The 21,583-nt window shown below is 36.5% G+C and overlaps 1 long non-coding RNA gene across 3 annotated transcripts; it reads right to left on the bottom strand.

Moving 5' to 3' along the window:
- Positions 1–21,448, bottom strand: LOC128795135 (uncharacterized). 3 transcript variants are annotated; one of them, XR_008433419.1, is made up of 6 exons: positions 21,332–21,448; positions 17,900–18,064; positions 6,274–6,397; positions 4,865–5,062; positions 1,373–1,430; positions 1–120 (listed from the first exon to the last, which is right to left on the bottom strand). It is a non-coding gene; the product is annotated as an uncharacterized LOC128795135 (long non-coding RNA). The 3 variants fall into 3 exon arrangements; XR_008433417.1 differs by lacking the exons at positions 1–120; positions 1,373–1,430; positions 4,865–5,062; positions 6,274–6,397 and adding exons at positions 8,657–8,761; positions 10,260–10,339; XR_008433415.1 differs by lacking the exons at positions 1–120; positions 1,373–1,430; positions 4,865–5,062; positions 6,274–6,397 and adding exons at positions 8,657–8,761; positions 10,260–10,391.
- Between the last annotated feature and the right edge of the window lie 135 nt (positions 21,449–21,583).

Genomic DNA, 21,583 nt, shown 5'->3' on the forward strand with positions numbered 1-21,583 from the left:
ATAAATTTTCTAATCTGATGTATTATTTATTAAATATCTTCTTAGATGACTCTGTGTTTATCTTAGGGTATGCTTTTATAAAAGCTGCTTTTTTTGTGCTCACAGTGCTGCTTTTCCTTCCTGAAAAAAAAAAAAAAAGGGGCAGAAAAAAAAGTTATTATGCAAGTGAAGTCCTGAAAAATATTTCTGGAAATAATCACAACTTCAGATGTTATTAACACACAAACAGGAGAATTCCTAATTCATAATGACCTTTAATTCATATACCAAAGTCAATACCCAAGTCAAGACTGAGTTTTATCCCCAAAAAATATATTAAACATTATGAACTGAAATCAAGAAAAAATAGGAAAAAATACAAGTAAAATAATTTTTATTCTAAAATATCCCTGCAAAAGACAAGGGGCATACTGATTACTTCTTAAAAAAAATTGCTTTGGGCAAAATAAGTTGCAGTTTCGCCTGCCTTACATCTCTACAAAATTCCAGTTGAATGTCTCTGTTCTCAGTATTGCGTCTTTCTTTTAATATTATGGATTTCAATTAGTGTTCATCAATATTTGTCATAAAAGAACCTGGGAGAATCTCATGTTGAACAGTCTCACACCTCAAACTTCTACTCTTTCTCTTTTTCCCCAGTAACCACATGTAGAGCTCCTGCTTGAAACATAACAGCTGCTAAATCTGACACCACTGTTGTCACAACATACAAAAAAGTTTCTGAAAAAATTTATTTCTAAATAAAGTTCATCTATGTACAAATGAATCAAATCACTACATGAATGCTGATTTTGTTAATGTTATTCAAAAGAAAAATACCTTTCCCTTCAGGTAGATAAATGCGCATATTGTAGATGTATAATGCTGCCTAGTGCAATATGAAACATAAAAGAAAGGCACACACGTGTAATATTGGAGGAGTATGGGCCTCTCAGGAAGGAGCAGTAAGGGGGTCAAACAATGCCTCCCCTGCTCCTCTCTGAGGTTCCCACAGAGGAGTTCAGCTCACAGCAGGGCTCAGGTCAATGCTTTGCACCAGCACAGCAAGGCCCACTCTGTCAGTCTGCAATCTAGTAGTTCCTGTGGGCTGTGCAATGTGTGGGGAGAGCATCTGTATAATCTGAATATCCAGAAAAAAACACAATGCATAAGCTTGAACAGCCAATCAAAATGGGAACTGAATTCCAAAATGATTCGCTTTTTGTTATGTTTATGTTATTAAATTGTTGTCCCTAATTATTTTTCTTATACTCTCTTTAGTATGAGGCTTCACAGGAAGTTTGACAACATATTTGTTTACCTGAGGCTTCAGCCCTTTGCCTTTGCCCAGAGACACAAAGCAAAGTCAGAAATTTAACAATTTTACCCTTACCCTTGGTTGCTATCTTAACCAAATGAACCTTTTGAACTTGTCTTGAAGACAAGAAAACCTAAAGAGAGGAAGAAAGATAATCAAAAGTAAGAAGGATGCCTAAAAATTGTGTTTCTTATTTCTTAAAGCCAGCAGGACTGATCTTTTACACACAATGAAGCCTCAGTTCCCAGTACAGAGATACTTTATAAAGACAAGTTTCAGTGTTGGTGGTTGAAACACACCATATTCAGCTCACTCTTGACCCACCTGCAGTGGTGAATAAAGTTACAAGAGAGGAACTGCAGCCTACTTTTCAGCTTGTTATTTGCTGGTGAATAACCTAAAACACTTGTAAAGCTGTTGATTCTTTGGTGTTTTTTCAGACTATTATAAGTCTTTTTGCTAACAGTATGACTCTCACTCTTTCTGCAGACCTCAAAACTTCTGGCCTCAGACACATTGTGTGGCAGCAGGGTCCAAGGGAGCTGCACTAAGAATATAATAACCTTTCCTAATTATTTCTAAAAGTGTTGCAACTGAATCCTATCTACTCTTTGCAGTATGAAAGGCAGTTAATACTAGGATCAGAACTTCAATCCAAATACAATGTATTATTTTATATAATTCTCCTGTGACTGTCCTGGTGTGTGTATATATATATATGTATGTATAAATATCTCTTTAAGTAAATTGCATGAGTAATCCCCTAAATGATGTGAAAATTGAAGGTTTTTTACAAAAATACTGGACTTTGTATGTACAAATGTACATGACTTTTTTGAAGAAAACAACATATAGTTAGCATGGTGGCCTAACTCCAAAATCCATTGGCACTAAATTTACAATTTTATACCTGTGACAAGATATGAAATAGAGTGAAAGAATATTGCTCTGCTATCCCCTAGTTGCTAGTTAATTTTATTAGTTATTTCATGTTCATGAACCAAAATGAAAACAACTTTGGGAAACAAAGAAAAATGTCTTTGTGTGTTTTGTTTTACGTGTATGGTGGAATTGCTGAAACTTTTTAAAATATCTTGAAATAATCATAGGAGAATGTATCAGAGTTCTTCTGGCAATGGCTCGGAAATGTGAAACTATTGTCATCGTGATATTCACCACTGATAAACATACTATGCACACTAAATCAAAATGGGTATAAAAGTGTGCCATGTGACAGGATAGCCTTTGCCAAATGGGCTGACCTGTAATGAAAAAGTCAATCCTCTTCCTCTTTTTTTTAACTGAAAAAAAAATATAGCAGCAATAATATGGGTAAAAGCCTCAATAAAATCTGTCAGAATTGATTTTTAGTGACACATAATGTCTGGCAATTTAAAGCTTTATTTTGCCAACTGTTTAATCTGTACTACATGTTAAAGTGTTCCATATGCATAACTTCCCCTTTCAGTGATGATCCTGTTTAAAGATTTGTTCCAGCAGCATTTATTTAATGACCTTTATAAAGACTTTTCTCATTCTTCTGTGAGTTATATTTAAACTAGGGAATAATAAAATTAAAGAGCACAATGGGGAAAAAATCTCCATTACCCACTACTTTTTTGTTCAAAAATGTAATTACTTCTTAGGCAACATTAATGAGGAAGCCTGGGAATATAGGCATTCCAATCTTAGAAAAAATAATAAACCAATGGTCATTATTTGCATCCTTTTAATGCCCTAGCATACATTTTTTTGTCACGTAATACCTGTGAAGAAAACTCACGTGCACTGCAATATCCATTGCCATGGCTCCCTTATTCTATTGATTTAAATATCTTTTTGCTTCTCCCTACTCAACAGGAAGTATGAGGTCATTGCTATAGCTGAAGCACATCTTGATAGAGCACTATTCAAACCAGATATACACCATACTTTATATCATATTTTGAATTATTTATCTGTCATGGGAAATAACAGGAGAGGAAGGAGTTAGCTGGGTTTTTTGAAAGGAATGTGGCAAAAGAATTAATGTGCAGGTCCAGATGCACAGAATTAGATGTTGAGTCCTGGTACAAAGTGTCAGAGTCAGTGATGTTGGTAAAGCTCTTGGTAACACCAGGAGAGCAAAGAGGGTCATAAATCCAGAGAAAGGCTATCACATCCTGTAAACCAGGTACAGGTGAAACAGAGTACTAATTTCCAATGTACCGTGGAATATGGCTGCCTGAAACATATGTTTAAAACTGACACATATACACAACCCTGCCATTCAGAAACTTTCATATATCTGTATAAAGTACTGAGGAAAAGGTTAATCAAGAGTGCTGTAAGGCTTAAGGAAATGCACAGAGTGGCTGGCTGATTTGATTTATGTGTCCCAATGACAAAATTCTTTCCTGGAGATCCATAATGTCTGGATTCTTAATTATCTGGTCTTCTGTGCATGTATGCGTGTATTTAAAAAATGGCCAATAAAATTTCAGCCAAGAAACACACTGTTCATTCCTTTCGGTTTATTTTAAACCTATTGCACTTAGGTTTCAGCTAAATCAATTTTTCATGAATATCTACCCTAGCAGATTACACCTCAAACCAGTTCAGATCTCCAGAGAATTAAAAAAAAAAAAAAAAAAAAAGAAAATAGAAAGAAAAAAGATTTCTCAACAAATAACACCCCAGGAAAAAGAAACGGGGTTTTTAATTGCTTTGTGTGCTCCATAATTGAAGGCAGGCACCTTCTTGAGGCACTCACTGCCAGGAGGAGTGTGACTCCACTTGGCCCTGCCTAATTAATCCTGTGATACAAACCTTCTGGCTTCAATTTTCACATTTCTGTCTCTTTTTAGAGGTGATAATAAAACTAAAAATTTATGTTGGTTACTGTATGACTATAACGGTGCCAGCAGAACACAAATAAACCCATATGGATGAAAGAGACCTTGTCTTCCCATCCCTGGCTTCTCTGCTTTGTGCTGTGCACAGGGACACACTTTGTGCTAACAAGAAAAGGTAGAGAACGATTCAGTAGCAGGAAGGAAGTACAGGTCAACTGATTCTTGTGATAGTCTGCTCTGCTCAGATGACTCACTGAAGCATATGTCTTATTTGTTTATTGACAAGATCTCAAAATAGAAGTACACACTCTGGAAGCTCAGTTGAGCTGGCTACAAATCACAAAACTGCACAACAGCTCTTAATGAAAGACAAATTGTGCAGCTTAGCCTTTAAAAAGCAGTCAAGGCTGTTTGTGCAGATGCCTTCAATCTTAATAGCTTGAATACTGTGACCTGTGCACACTCCCTTACCAGTGCCTAATGAAAGTAATAGACCATCTTTATTTTCCATAGAATGTAAGGACACCTCTATTTTTATTATTATTACTAGCATTATGAGGCAAGGATTTAATTCTTGGACACTGAGAAATTGTATTTACAAACACACAGACACATATGTAGCAGTTATGAAATAGAGTAAGACAAATTCTCTTTTTACTAAATTGTGTCTATTTTCATTGCATTATATAGAAAGTGGACTTAGACCTTACTGTATTAAAGTGGAAGGGTTTACCTTTCCAAGTGAACTAGAGAAATATTCTTCCAATAGAGCTGTTGCTTTCATCTAGAAGTACACTGCAGGTTTCATTCTCTTCATCCTACTCCCAGGTCCCAGGACCTAAAAATGTAGTTCTGTACATTCAAATGCCTTTATGCAGTTGAGTACAGTAGAATTGTCCCATGGATTTGATCATTTTCATTAAGAGCAATGCTGAAAGAAGAAAGGGGAAAAAAGAATTATTTTAATTTTGCTGCTGCTGTTCTCATTTCCTCATCTTGTAAAATGTCACATGTCTCTAGAGATATTGTTTTAAAATAAGTAATATATTTTAGGGTAACAAAATGCCTCAGCTTTGTGGTGGTGTGCAAGCTGTCTGCCACACAGAAGCTGGGAGGATCGGTGTGATTGGAAAATTAGGATAATTTTGCTGCCAAACTCTAGCACTCTAGCAAATTGCTACTGAGCATCTACGATCTTTTTTTTTTTTTTTTTTTGACTTCACACTTCAATGTGTTGGGACAAAAATTCTCTCTGGATAGCAAAAAACTCAGCCCTTTGCAACTCCTCAGAAATTTTAAGTGCCTTTTCCAAGATGTGCCAACTTAATTTTTTATCTAAATATTTTTATCTGAATGTTCTGAACAATTCACCCTTGTTTCTGTAAACCTTTGTTTTGGAAAAGGCATTACTATTACAGCTGAAATTTTTACTCACAAAGAGAATACCAAGAACAGAAAGCTCACTTGAAACACTTGGAACAAATGCTAAAAGAAACATGTAGCACAAAGCACATGTGGCATGGCTTAGGGTTGAATATAAGGCTATAGAAGACAGCCTAAGTGAGAGAGGTATCAGAAACCAAAAAAGAGACAATTACCCCACAATCAGTGCTCTCACTGGGAAGGTCTTCCTAGGGAACAACTGCTGCTCCACCAATATGTTTTGGACAAGGAATACAGTTTGTTTCACCAAATGCTTAAGGAGCAGAAATGCATAGATAGATAGATAGATGATAGCTAGATAACTAGATAGATTTTTTGTGGGGCAGGATGGTGGGGAGAATCCTGTATCAGTAAAAATATATAGAAAAAGAGATGAAAAAATTCCCATCACATAAATATAGGATGTTCCAGAGAAAAGAAACTGTACTTATTGATTATTTGATGTATCTTCTACTTTAAGAGACTCTGGATTATTTAATCTCTTTTTAAATAATGAATCTGAAGCAAATATAACATATTCTATCAAATTCTCAAGATTTTTTTTACATAATCAGTTATTGAGCTGCATTGTAGCAAACAGACCAGTTCACCTCTCTTGAATCAGAGATTTGAGCAACAGATAGCACAGCAGGAGAACATGCCCTGCCCTGGTATCAGCTGAGCCAAGAGGCAGGAGGATGTGGGGCACAGATATGGTACCTTCAGCTGGGCAAAGAGCTGTTGAAGCAGCACATCAAAGCCGCTGTTTTCTATATCAGCCAGAGTGCTCAGGATATCGGCTTTACTGTCATCCTTTTCTGCCACGTATTTCTCTGTGTATTCTCTGCAAGAAAATACCAGCCAGGTCAGAACAGTCTATCCTCAGAGGAGAGAGAGAGAAATTCTTGTAGTAGAAGTGTCTACTTTTAATTGCCAGTAATTCTATGCGTGAGCCATCTGACTGTCTTGAACTCAGACTATTTAAGGCAAGTTTCATTTCTAGATTGCAGCAGCAAGTGCAGGATGTAGGAGAGAGTTTGCCCTTTGCTCAGTTCTGGAGATGGCTGGATAAGGCCACTTTTTATGAATGGATGCTTAGTCTCCAAGAATGCCTTTCACAGCCTTCTCAAGAATAATGTAAATATTTTGTAGTATTTTGTCATTTACCACAAATAATTGCACAGCGAATTGGGTTAAACCTGGTTCACTGTAGTGTTAATCTCTAACAATTTGTCTAAACTGTTCTTTTGCTGGAAAACTTGGGGGTTTCTTTTTAAACCAATATTAAATCTCCATCTCCCATGAGGAATTGTACCATTTCTAAACAAATTATATTTGTTTCATTTTAAACTATTTTTCAACCAATTCAGTTTCCATGCTTTCTAGTTACACAGGCATGTGGGATCTTATGTGACCCTGATCAATAGCAAATTTGTTACCATGAGTCTGTGGGATAAATTTCCGGTCTTCACAAAGTATATCAGGTAAGTCCTCTCCTAGCTCTCAGTGAGTTCTGCTGTGGGTAGCCCCAAATCTCACACCAGGGGTTAAAGATAAGCAAGCGGTGGCTTTGCAGCCACTACGGGGAAGCCCAGCAGCTCAGAAGCAGCAGTAAAATGGGTTAGTTAATCTAGGAAGGGAATCAGATCCTTCTGAAAAAGAAAAGCCCTATTGGTACAAGCACTGTCAGCTAAAGACTGACAATGTCTTCAGTTATGTTGATATGAATGTGTGAGAGGAAGAGGCAAAAGAATGTTAAAGTGCATTTAGCATAGTCTTTTTGTCCAGGATTTTGAAGTCATCCTCTCTGACTTGGATTATGTGATATATTCTAAATATTTTTACTACCACTCTTTAAATGACTGGACTCTATGTAAAATTGTATTTCAGGGCTTATGTCCCATTCCAATTGCACTTCTGTTCAGAAGTCTCACAAAATCTTTCCTTTTATGTTATTTAGTAATATGCCTAACCAGAGCCAGAGGGGGAAGAAATAGAAAAAATAAGAAATGTAGAACAGCGCCTAGCCTACAATAAACATTTTCCATGTAGGTATTTAATTTTTTAACATGTTTTTTCTTTTTATTAATCTAATTTAAATAACTGTTTTGGAGACTATTATATACATACAAATGTCTGACAAAACTGTCATTGTAAACAGTCAAGAAACTATATTATTTAATATTAATAAAATCAAATCAGGGAAAGTTTTGAAGGAAAACTGCACTCAAACTTAAAATTCTGGAGACATAGTAACTCATAGCAAAATGTATTACAAAATAATGTAAATAACAGGATAATATATAATGAATCTGGGAAATCAGAGCAGAGGTTAAACTTTAATGTAATCTCATTACAATAAAATATGAAATCATACTGATTATCTCAGCCCTGTTGATGTTGCTATGCAGTGACACAAGTGTAGTAAATATGATTATAATGAAACCATTTATGGTTTTTGTTCTCTTACAGGATTGAAAAAAAAACAAAAGGATTGTCTACTCACTTTGCTTCCTCCCTACTCCCAAAAATGCTGGCAAAGTTGATACAGTTCTGGGCAGGTTGAAAATATGTAGATTATAAAGTGTTACAGAGATCCACAGATGTGTTACAAATTATGGTCCAAATTGTGACCCAGTTTGCATGGTTATGCAGGATAGGAGGGAGAATAAAGAAATAAAACTCTCCTTTATTGCTAATACCCAGGGGAGCTGTAAGAGGTGAATAAAAAGAATAACCACAATAGGGAATCTTGCACTGTATGACCTAGTTGCACCACCATGTAAGAATTCAGGCACTGAAAGGGAAAGCCAGGAGACTCATTGTCTCTTTGAGCCACAATTTGTCTCTTTGTTTATTTAAAAGCAATGCAAAAATATGCTTGGCTTTGTTCAGGGCTAAAGAGCAAAGACCCAGCAGTAATTATTTCTGTGAAAAGTGGTTGATTTCGATGTGTAGTATTGGTGTTTCTTTGAACAACTAAGTTAATAAGACTGTGTTATCCTTCATAATTAAGTATGATTCTTTTGGTTGTGTCATGCCTTCAACAATTAAGCCAAATGCATATAGCTCATTCCCTTTCATGCAGCAGTCAGAGATTGGATCCATTTCCTGCCATGTCTTTTATTGCAAACGGTTCGAGCTTCAGCAGTCTTAGCTTTGCAGATGAACAAATTAATTCCATCGCCGTGAAATGTGATGAAGATACCTCAAGATAAAACGCAGACTTGTGAGCACACTATGTATCAGATTATGTATAGAACAAATTATAGAAGCAATTAACAACAACAAAAAAATACTAGTTTTAATTGACTTCATGAAGGAGGAAGAACATTCTTGAGATATATGATACAGTCCTTTCTTTAAAGCAGAGCACTTAGCTAAAATTTGGTGCCTAAGAGTTGAAAATTGTGATAAAACGATTTAACTTAATCCTTAATCATAGTAGTAATCTGACCCAGGTCATTTAGATCATTAAATTCTTAATCTTATTACTCTACTTTTTCTCATGTCCAGGTTCCCTGTGTTCTTCTGACAATAGTTTTGCTCTCTCAGGAAGGGCGATAGCAGTCTCTATATGTATGCAGAGCTTCAATCATGTGATACCAAACGAAAAATAATTGTCTTTACTATTGGAGTTCTTAAGTGATGCTAGGAGGACTTTCTTTTTTGGACTCTGGAAGGTTTCTTTGGGTTTGGCTGGAATCTACCTTTGTTTCAGCTGTCCTTTAAGGAGCATAGCTGTCTCTTACAATTGTATGGAAGTTACTAGTGGTGGACCCACCAATTTTCATTATGTTTAATGCACCATCTAGCAATATACAGAATGTTTTAAAAATCATTCATTAAGTTAATTAAATTCCAAAACCATTGGTTGTTAGTACTTTTGCATCATCCTCCACCCACTGTTTTATTTTTTCATATAATCAATAATGTCATCATGTGTTAGCACTAATGCCTTTCATCTGAACTCCCACTAATGACAGCTTTTAAATCTCCTCTGGATTCAGTGGGATTTGACATGCTTCAGTGTTGGTGGAAACAGTACCCCACAATGTATGCAGACTGATGCTCTAGAAGGCTTTCTGATATGATATTCTTGTGTTATGATTATTGCAAAGGTTGCGCAAATCCTGTTGGGACTTCTAACTGAACTGTAAGGCACACTATAAAAAAATGTAATGACTTTCATAAAATCATAATATTCCTTAGGCAAAACACCAAGTCACTCAAAGCAGAAAAATATTTGATCTGCATCTAAACTTTAGCTGGGTTTCTGAGTTTCTGTTTAGAAAGCATATTAAGGCCCTGCAACTTGCACTGTGCTCACTTTAAAATTTATATTAAGTAGATTGTTACATTATGGTAATGTACTAAATTACCTAAAGCAAAGTAATACAATGATTAACTGACCATAAACATTGGTTTATGGTCAGTTTATAAAGTATTACAAAGATTAACATTATGCATTTTCATATCAGAAGAAAATTGCAGGATGAAATATCTCTGGATGGACTTGATGCTATTAAGAATAATAAAACAGTGGTATAACTCACAACAGTCTCAAGTTACAGCTTGCAACTAAACTTTGGTTTAAATCATCTTTGAAAACAGCAGAGGTAGCCATCATTTAAAAAAATGCCCAAAGCTTTCCAAGCATAGAATAATGGTTTCCAGTATATGTTTTCTAATATATAATGTATTACCTTTTTTCTGCCTCTTTGTTATTCAGCATATCATATCAGATTCTGCCATAGCTGCTCTGATCTCAGAAGCGTTTTACCACCTTAGCCAAGACAAATAGGGATCTCTTTTTATCTGATATTTGTCCTAAAAAGCTAGAAACAAAGTTCAGTGCTTTTTGAGTTAAATCAATTCAGTCATGCATAAGTAAAAGTGCTGTTCACCTGTTGTTCCAGGGTTTCATCTGCTCTGTGAGTTTAACCCTAGTAGCCCCGTGGGCTGTGGCAGACAACACCCTGTGAACCAGCCGTGCTCCCTGCAGGCAGCTGCAGGAACCAGAGCACGGTCAGCAGCCCCAGGGGGGAGATTATCCCCTCCTGCTCAGTCCTAGTGCAGGTTTGTCCACAGTCCAGCTTTGGGCTGACTGATGCAAAAGAGATACTTAGAAGCTGCAGAGTCCAGAGGAGGGAAAGCATGACTTGGAGGGGGCTGGAGTGCTTGACATGCACGTAAAAGCTGAGGAAACTGGGTCTGAAGGCTGAGAAGGGTCTCTATTTGCCTCAAGGGGAGTCACAGAAGATGCAAACAGATGCTTCACATGGGTGCACAGTGAAAGGAAAGAAGTCACAGTCACAATTTGTAGAAAGAAAATTACAATAGGAATTAAGGACAAAATGCACAAAGGGAACTGAAAAGCCCTGGAACAGGTTATTCAAGAACTGTGGGAAACTGTCCTTGGAGATTTTTCAAAACTTGGTTGGACAGGTCCCTGGGTGACATGATCCAGTTTGAGATTAACCCTGATCCAAGCAGAAGGCTGGACCAGATGGCCTCCAAATCTCCCTATAACCTAAATTTTTAGATGATCCTATGATTCTCCTTCTGTGTTCCTTCAGCCTTAAAAAATGCCCTTGGCTACTACTGCATTAAGATTTCGATATTCTAAAGGTTAAAACCAAAAGTAATATTAATTTTACTTCAGTATAATAAACCTTAACTTGTAAAGAACCTTTTGAAATTAAGAAAACTTTAAGTCTGCTTTCTTCCGTTTCAGAAACTTCAGGAATCTGATAAGCTCAAATTAACTGAGAACACTTTTTCAGGCTTTTCTGTGCAATTTGGGTCTAGAAATATGCTTAATTTTTAAATAAAAGATAAGAACTACTAGATCAGGAACTCTCGGATAATGATCCATTACCACAATGCATTATTTGCTAGAATTAGTGAATGAAATTTCTTGTATTCTTATATCTATGTGGATCAGTTCCCTGATGTAATCCACAGTTACATGCAGCAACATGATCAAGAGGATGTTAAAAAACTGAAAACAAGGCAGGACTGCCTGTCATAATGATACATTTAGGTGGTTTCAATATTTTCTGAAATTTTAGGAAATTTGCTTCTGAAAGGACTTATTTTCCTCCATTATTATCTATACAAATACAGTTAAGGTTATACTGATGCCTAAGGACTACAGTGCTAAAATTGGTTGTAAAAAACCAAAGAACACTTAAAATACTGGAAATTTTCTCATAGACTGATATCTTGAGAGAGAACCAATGTTTTTGTTTACTCCACACAAATTATTAACATGGTAGCTGAAAGACATATTGAAAATGCTGCACTTATTATTACAGTTGATTCCTAAACATCAATATATTATACTATATTTATATACACATTTGAAAATAGCATATGTGTTATTTATTCATTATGGAATAACATATGATCAGCATTACCTGGTAACAGCTGTAAAAAAAAAAAAGAATTAAAAAATCCAATATCCAGCCTTCACTAGTTTTGTCTGGCAGCATTCCTCTCTCTTTCCACTCATACTAGCACTTTCAGGAAGAAATACACTATATCCTCAGCCACTGGGGCATTTCATTATTCTTATACAAATTTTTCTGTCCAAAAATGGTTTGCCCCAGAGGCACTTCAAAATGCTCATTCACCAATACAAGCAATTGCATTCTCCAGCTCTTCTCAAGAAGTCACTACTTTCCAAATAATTTCCATCAAACACTCTTTCTTGATATGCAGTCATTAAAATAACTCTAACAGGAATGTTTATGATCTAATTTGGCTCATTTCATACTGGATGACTAAATTATCTGGTAAAATTGTGCCTAAAATACTTAAGGCAAGGCTGCACACAGAGCAAGTAGAGAAACAGGACAGCAGTAAATAAAGACCAGAATTCACAGAGAATATAAGATAAGAACACTGTTTTTAAGGCGTAAGGACAATGAAATTGATGACAGAAAGCTGTCATCAGCACAACAGACATCTGCGGGCACAAGCACCAAATGTGGCAAAGAAGTGCCATTAAAAACAGGGATTTTGAAATTTGTATCCCAATTTAAAGCTGGCACAAGAGAAACTAAGAAAGGCTATGACAAGGAAGGCTCTGTTTGAGAGAGAATAAAAAAGTCATCGAGAAGGGACTTCCATCCATCAATGCCTCTGTCCTAATACATGAGAGCAGATCTTGCCAATGGTGAGTGCAAAGTATGAGCAGATGCAGGGGGAGTTATTGGCTTTCAGGTGAGAAGTTATAAAATCTTGTTACTATGCTGACTATTTCCCATCAGTTCAGACTATATTTCTTTGTTCTCATCTAGGAAAAATTTACCCCACTTCCAACTGCCTCATCTATAGGCATGAGTGGGTGTCTGAAGGGCTGCATTCATCACATTTCCTTTCAGCTGAGTGGGACAGATTCCCACGGCACTCAAAAAAAGCTAGGCACAGATATTACTTTAGCACCACAGAAATAAATCCAGGAATAGCAAAATTTTCTGACTCTGGAAGGGATTCAAACCGAAATTATTCTAACAGTTGATAAGATGTATATTTGAGACCCCTGTAGAGTAGAGTTACTGTGAAGTTTTAAATTTCAGCCTCCTGGATATATCCTATGCATTAGCTAAAAGACTTAAATATATCCAGAAAGTGATTTTATTGCAAAAAATTAATGTCATCGCAAGTTTTTGAGAACTATTGCCTTTTAAATTGTTCTTTAAAGGGATAAAGATGGAACCAAGATTTTTACCCAAAGAAAATAACGGTTTATGAATGTCTTACCTAACAAAGCATAGTAATGGGTCTCATCTTATGCTGCCATGAACACGGGCTTGTGATTTCTCTCTTCAGTTTTAACACAGCTCATAATTTATTAGTTTAGTTTAGTTTAGTTTAGAAAATGGATTCATGTGGTTACAGCCTGCACCATTGGAGAGCCTTGATAAAACTGAAAAAAAAATGTTCTAAGCTTTCTTTCTGGCTTAGACTTCAGCACTGTCATGTCACTGGCTCTGAAAATTGTCTGGCAACAGAAGGATGATACATGTACAGAGGTTCATTCTCTAGGGTACACCAGAGAAGCTTATGAGTTAGCCCCCACAAGACTTACTGTTTTTAATACTAAAAGTATATGCTTTGGTGACAGGTCATTACTTCTGCCAGTGCTGCTGTACTGAAATCTAACTTCTTGCTGTAGGGAATATTGTCACAACAAAAGTGGGATCATAAGAGGTAAACTTTATGCTTTGTTCAGTGGCATTTCATGCTGACTTGTAAGGTCTGAGTTTCATGTGTTTTCTCACTGATTAAGAAAAGAACTCTTCTCTAGCTAATGCTTAGTTTTCAGAAGCAATTTAAAAACAGATATTTTGCAGCCACTTTTTTGGTGGTATAGAGGATGGATACAAAGATGACAGAGCCAAACTCTTCTGTCAGAGTGAACAAGGAGAAATGACCACTGAGTGCCATCTCAGAGATTTGACTGTTGCTGTGGCATTTAAACTACTGGCACAAGAACACTGGCTTTCATAACCTATTGTTCAAAGGAGCAGGTTATGACCTATATGTAGAAAAATATTGCCTTATTCGCTCTGAATGAGCTAAATTCTTCTTAAATTGAAAGGGGATCTGAGTAATGATGTTTTAATAACTGAAATGAAGAAAGGGCAATACTGAGTACCTAAACTTACAATTTTTACAGGTATTGCCTGTGTTTTAGACAAATACATACTATTTTATATTTTATGTGCTTCATTAGGCAAAATTTCAATAGTAGAATATGGAAAAATCATTCATGATATAAGCAGATACAGCTAGACTGATGACACTGGAGAGCTTGCATGAGTTTTGCCTGGAAAGTTTTCATGACATAACATTTACATTTGCAGAGAAATTTTCTGTGGAAATGCAGTTTTCTGGAGGCTTCATAGTACCACCAGGTTAATGACTAATTTTAAATTTCTTTATGTATTTTTTTTTTTCAGGATTAGTTCAGCTGTGGTTTTGCCTAGCCAAATCTTACAGTATAGTCTCCTCTCCTTTCCTGAGAAAATGACTTTGACCAGGGTTGAGATCTATACTACTGTACTCAAATTCAATTAATTTTGAAGACACAGGGAGACCACAGGCACATACACAGAGTCAAGGTGACCGCAGCGGTTACCTGCTGCGACCTCAAGCAGTTGAGAAGCCCCAGCTAGTGCTGCCTTTGTAAGGCCATAGCCACCACGTGAGCGGGCACTCCACGGTTATGGAGTGTCCCAGCGTGGGTAACGCAGCTTTGGTAGCTTCACACGCTGAGAGGAAGCAAAGGGACGAGAGAAGGACACTTTGCTTGCGAGCCTGAGAACGTTTATTCCCCCATGCGTGGTTGGAGAGAATCGCCCTCAGCCCAATGCAAGGCAAAATGGCCCCGGGCCAAAGGAATGCATTAGATTAAGTAGGGGGTGGGTGGACAGGGGTGGAAACCTGCCTCACCCTATGGGGACAGACGACAGGAGGGTGACATGGATCACAACAACCTATGGGAACATAGCAGAGGTGGGTACAGTGTTCTGGGACAAATAGGAATGCTAAGGTGGTGTGATTGATGCAGAACTTTCATGAAGAAGCAGGGAGTGGTTACAAGACTGACACCCCAACAAGGAGTGACAACCCCTGACTGACAGAACCATGTAAGGAGAGAACTGTGAGAAGTGAGGAGATTGACAGGTCTGAGTGGCAGGAGCTCCCGTGGTAAACAACTTGGAGCAAACCGCTGTGAAGGAAAAATAGGGGTACAAGGAACCAATCTAACTAACATTAATAAAATCCCTGACTAAACCAACCCAACCTACAACAGGTGACTGCATATCTCTTCTTTCCTTAGCACCATATCCTTGGAAATTGATTTGACCCCATATCAACATGGTTAAAAAATAAACTTCTTTCTTGATCTCCAAAAGCAATTTCTGTACTGAATGTTCTAGATATCTAAATACACAGACTCTCTCTTATTTATCTCAGATAAGGGGAGGTGGGGAATATAATAAGAAGTGTTTGTGAAAGCCAGCTGAGTTTAATGAAGCTGGTATATAAGGCTGGCATTAAAAAAAAAGGTGTTAACATTGTTCTTTCTCCACACAATCAATGCAAAAGAGGAATAGTGACACACAGGAGTAGCCATGACTTCTATTACCTTCTTTCATAACCTCTTCTCTATATGTTGGTAATTTTTCTCTTTCTCTGCACTCAAAATCCCTCACTGCTGAATGCTGTACTGTGTTATTGATATCTGGAATTGTCTCATGTTGGTCAGGGTAGTTTGGGATTCCATGATTTTCATACCTTTCTAAAAAATATCCATGACTTGCAACATTCTGAGTCTTACATGAGAGCCAGTGGACTGGGTGCATGGAGTGAGCCTAATTGCACAAAATGAAACAAACATAATTAAGAGCTGTAAAGTTGAGCTAGGCATTGTTTTGGAGGTTAGTAGAAAGGAGGAGCTCAGCCTGACAAAGGAGCCCACTGGCCTGGCTGACTTGAGCTGAAGGACTGCACATGATTGCACACATTCATTACAAGTGTCCACTAAAAGCTTAGTGGACACTTACATTTCATTACAAGTCTCCACTAAAAGCTTAGTGGAATAGGTCAAGTTCACAAGAATAATTTGTTTACTACAAAAACATATCCATGACAATTGACACTTTTAATGCAATCATAGTAATTCTGTCCTTTAAAGTCCGAGCCCTGCTATGACATAATTGTCCAGGTTCATTCAAGTGCTTACTGTGTTTGACCAAAGCATCTAATTAGATAGACTAATGACTGACTCTATTCCTACAGTTTCAATGTTCAAAAGTTGCTTTCTGTGGGCCACAAGAAATAGTAGAGGAGAAAAAGCTTTTATTTTTAATGAACTGAAGGAATTTGTGGTGGATTTGAAAGGCAAGTCTGCAATCAAACACTCCCCATTGGTTTTGAGATTAAAATAGTGGAAGATTAAACTCAAATGTGATATAACTCTGTGTGTGCATGTATGCATGTATGCGTATGTATGTCTATATCTCTCTACATAAATACATGCTTTTTGCTAATTATTATCTTTTGCTAATGATTTCTATTGCAATATGAATGGTTAAACTCTTTTGATTCAGATTTCAACATTTCCTTTTCTTCTCTTAATAAATATTCTTTTGACATGTAAGTGCAATTGCCCTGTGAGTTTCCCCTTTCAGTGATTGCCTAATCAAGAACATACCCTGGTTTACGGAACATGAAGTATCTCAGAATAGCTTATCTTGCAAATCACAGTGGGTTCAGCACTACTGGTAGTTATTTTAAAAAATAATAATAGATAAAAGAGATACAAGGCAAACCCCCAAATACTATAGTAATGAAGGCTATTTCTTTTGCATTTAAAAACCTTCTAAGCTTTGCTCTGATACAGATTACATATAAAGCATATTGTCTTCGTAGTATTAAAGGCTGACAGGCAGGGAATATTTTCTCTGAAAATGCCATACTAAACAGAATGAGCATATTCCTCTGAAATTATTTATATAATCATTTTTCATAACACTTAAATTTTCTTAAGAATGCTAATATGCACTTTTTTACACAACTTTTCAATAAAACAAAAGACAAAGAAATATTGTATCTGCGCAAAAACATGTATGCACAAACTTGGTGAAAAGCAGTTCCAAAGAGTGGGATTTTTAAATTTACCTAAATTACCTAGTGTATAATACACTAATACTTCTGGGAGGCATGGAAATTTAATTACCCCCTTCTACAGAATAAGAGCTGAGGTACTAACCTCAGGCTGGCAAGTGGTTGCTATCATGACTAATCGTATTAAAATCAATGACAGTAGTTGTGCATGAAACTGCTCACCAAGCTGAATAAAAGATTTCACATTCTGACTCCAAGAGACAAAGTGGTTTGCCCAAGGTCTATAGTCTGTGACTCAAAAACCACTTAAGCTTGTCCTTAATTTGTAGCATATGTTTAAGTGTTTTTCAGCAGCAGAAATAAATAGGGCATTAACGATAGAATTTAAATCTAGGTCTACCAAGTACTAGGTTATTTCCTTAATCATCAGACCACCTTGATTATATGTGATAAATGTTAATGGGAATTGAGTATGTCCTATATCAACATATTTGATGATTTTTGTTTTGTTTTAGAAATCTGACTACAAGGGCATAAATCCTAAATGCATCTTATTTTTTATGGGAAGATTTCTTGGCTGAAGTATGAAAAGATAACAGACACAAGGTAGGGCACACAAATCCCTAAAAATGAGATGATGAAAAGATTGCTCTTACCCCAGCAGCATAATTCATACAGCATAATTCATAATCAGGCCTACCTTTGTTAATATTGTGGCATGGTGGGCTCCTACAAGAAGCTGGCAATACAGCAGGTATCATCAATTTCTTGAAATGCATTTGCTGTGCACATCTGAAATTCAGTATATTTTTTGTAGTTCCAGCAGAAACATTTTTTAGAGTTGCTCTCCTACAGGCAAAATAGTCTTTGAGAATGGAAGATGTAGAGAAAAAAGTCAGGAACAGTTTCATACAACATGTACAGCTTATTTGTATACGTGAACCAAGAATGGGATATCTCTTCTTCCACAAACACCTAGCTTAATACTGATCAACCTACATTTTCACTTAGTATACAGCAATCTGTAAACATAGCCTTATACTCATTTCCACAAAAGTATAACTGGTATGGGATAAGACACTTGGGGAAAGGTGAAGAAGGAGATTTACTGTACCACTAAAAATATATGTAAGATAGCTCACTGATGTGAGCACCAAATCTCCCCATCTTGCGGTCAGCTTCTGTCTTAGGGATTCTTATGGATGCATATAGGTTTGATCTATTAGCATTTTAATATTTGTTTTCTTATAATGCTGTGTAGTCTGAAGCTCTTGCTAAAAGACTTACAGATTTATAAAGACAGGTTTACTTGCTATCCAAGGTAAATTGCACTTTGATCAAGATATCCAGGAGAACATGAAACACAGGAGAAGTTGTTCCCAGGGAATTGCTTGCTACTCTTTGAAGGTAAATTGGAGAAAAAAAAAAAGACTAAAAAGCAGCTACTGTTATATAAATGTTATGTTGCAAGCATCTGGCTTGGGAAATCTATTATACTGTACAGGCCAGAGTTCCTCCTGCTGAACTGAGGTGCCAGCAAAGCAACCCTTGAAGCCCTGGCTAACTGCCACATTTCACACAGCAAAGAAAATTTAATCTTTGATATACAATAAAACTAGAAATAATAAAAATACTTCATGTACTTTATTTTCCAAGTCATTTAACTCCCTCTGATTGCTTTATATGTGTACCAGAGACTGTGCACTTAAGCCTGAAATTTTCTGGTAGGAATTATGGGTGGGACACTGGGGAGCTTTGGTGGTTAAGAACTCCCAGGAGCTGCATACAGACTATAATGGATCTTTTGCACACACCTTAAGCAAGAGGTACCCAACAAGTGCTACTGCTGCCACTTTGTATTCACAAAACTGTGGAAGGAATGTTTGCATGAAGAGGAAAGGAAGAAGGGAAAAACTCATATTGGAGTGGCTCAGCTGTACATTGTCTCCCATTAGTATATAGGAATTTATCTTTGTGGAACAGAGAGTAGCCGATCAGTGACTGACCATTCAGGAATGTTCTGTAAACAGAAGTGTTTCAGAAAACTATAGTTCACTCCTGTACCAATGTTTATTGCTGCATCTGCTACATCAGATGTAGTGAGGAGCCAGATTCATGGTAACTTATTCCTTGAAAAAAGACAGGGATGGCTCCCACAGAGAGTGAAATTGTTTGCTGTTACATGTCCTTTTCTATTTTACTCATGTAAGGCACTGCTTCAATAATAGACTCCATCCATCTATGTCTTTCTAGTAGAATTTGTGAATGACATCATCACTCAGTCTGTACATTGCATGTAAAACCTTCCTTATGCTGTAGTCTACTATAGACAAAAAATTATCATAACACTTCTAAAAAACCTAGAGATTCATGCCCAGAAAACATTCTTTCATCCATCCTTTGGGGACAGAGACACTTGGATAATGTATATGCCTTGCGTACATTTCTCTCCCTAAATGCAGCAGCTGGAATGAAACCATCTTTGTAGATAAAGTTGATGTTTTAATTTTTTTACCCTGAAGGACAGCATATAATGTAGCTTTTCAGTTTTCATTGACTATGGCTCAGGTTGCTATAGGCTAAGCTTTCAGCTATGAATTAACATAAAGCAAAGAAACTCTACAGAAGAGCATTTCAGCTAAATGCCAACCTTGGTGTTTTGTGGCAATGCTAAGCTTGGATGGGACAGTAGTAATTATGTTTCTGTCCTGCTCTTCTAATAGCAAATTCACCAGGAAGATTTACTGTCTTCCCCCCTGTTCTCAAACCCATGCCCCTAGGTAGGTACAATGATGGGGCATCTTAACTGAAAATGTAAAAGATCAGAATTAATAGATTTAAGAAAAATAGGATGATACTCAGAAAGAAAAACTAATGCAGAATATATAGAATGGGAGAAGAATAATTCCAGAAACAATAGAATTAGAATAACCTCTAGAACAATTGTTACTTTGGTGACTTAACATAACTCCAATACTAGAAAACATACTGACTGTATTAAGGCAAGAGACAGTCTCCATAACCAGCAGAGTCTTTTCTACTCCAAACTTGAATACTGATGCCTCTTTTGAATTGACTTCTGTGCATTCTCCTTGAATGGTATACTAGTCCTAGGCTTGGTTGCACCACTCCTCAAAATTAAGTAGTTAACACTGTCTTCTGAGAAAGTTTTATTAGATGCTAGCATAAACTTTCAAATTACTGGGAAGATGATATTAAATACTGCCAAATCAGAAAGTCTTAATACATATGTTTAGGATGTCATCTGATAACTATTGTGCTTGCTCTTTAGGTCCATTGATTTTACAAAAAGGAGCTTTATTAATAAGAATACAACGCTTAGAAAAATGAAGACTATGATTTCCATCTAGTCTCCTAAAAACTAATTTTAGGTATGTCGGACAGATTTCATAGGCTGAAATGTGTCAGTCTTTAGGCAAGTCTTCAATAGTCCTCACACAGCTTGCTAAAGTAGAACTGAATAGTTTTTATTTGCAGCCTAGTTGCAAAATTGTCAAAAATGTAACTACATATTATGACAGTGCTTGTATAACGTGGAAACACATAGAGACAAGTTTATTTTCCCTATTTCTGGTTCTTCCTCAAAGCTGGGAGAAGGGAAAAGCTCCCATCTTGAAACACAAAAGAATTTGCAGAACAGACTGGCAATATGAACAAATTAGCCCTTAAAAACAGAGAACTGATCTTTAGGTAATACCATGTTATATAATCTCTCATTATTGATTATGTTAAAAAATCAGATGTATAGTACAGCAAGTGTACTTCTGCTTTTTCTTTGTTAAGCCATTACATTATGTCGTACATGGCAAGTGAGAAAGAAATATGCAGCTCATACTCATCCAGTCTGGCCCAAATAAAGATAACATATTCAATATGAGATTTATGCAGAGAACCTATCTTTCCTATGATGCAAAAAAAAATTAATTATTTTTCTTTAGTCCTTTGGATTTGAAGCATTTATTTCCCTAATGCTTCAATACATCTATGTGCTGACGGGAACTAAACTTTAAGATACCATCAGTGATCAAAATAGTGACATAAACTGAACATATATTTAAAACATAAACAATTGACATATTTAATGTTAAAATAAATCTAAAAGCAAACTTACTGTCATGTACATAAAGCTATTCCTAAGCTTCTAAGATTTCAAATACAGTATTTAATGGTGATCTGCCTTGATCAAGATACAAGGTACCATTTGTTACTCCTTCATCCCAGTGACAATCTAAACTGTATATCCTTGAAGACTCACTATGGCAAGGATTCTTTTGGAGTGTGTGGAACTCCCAACTATCGTTCATACGTCACAATCTGGTTCAAAGGGCTCAGTGTCACATATCAACTTGTCCATGAGAATGCC

Source organism: Vidua chalybeata, chromosome 1 (genome assembly GCF_026979565.1).
Source record: "Vidua chalybeata isolate OUT-0048 chromosome 1, bVidCha1 merged haplotype, whole genome shotgun sequence".
Classification (NCBI taxonomy): Eukaryota; Metazoa; Chordata; class Aves; order Passeriformes; family Viduidae; genus Vidua; species Vidua chalybeata.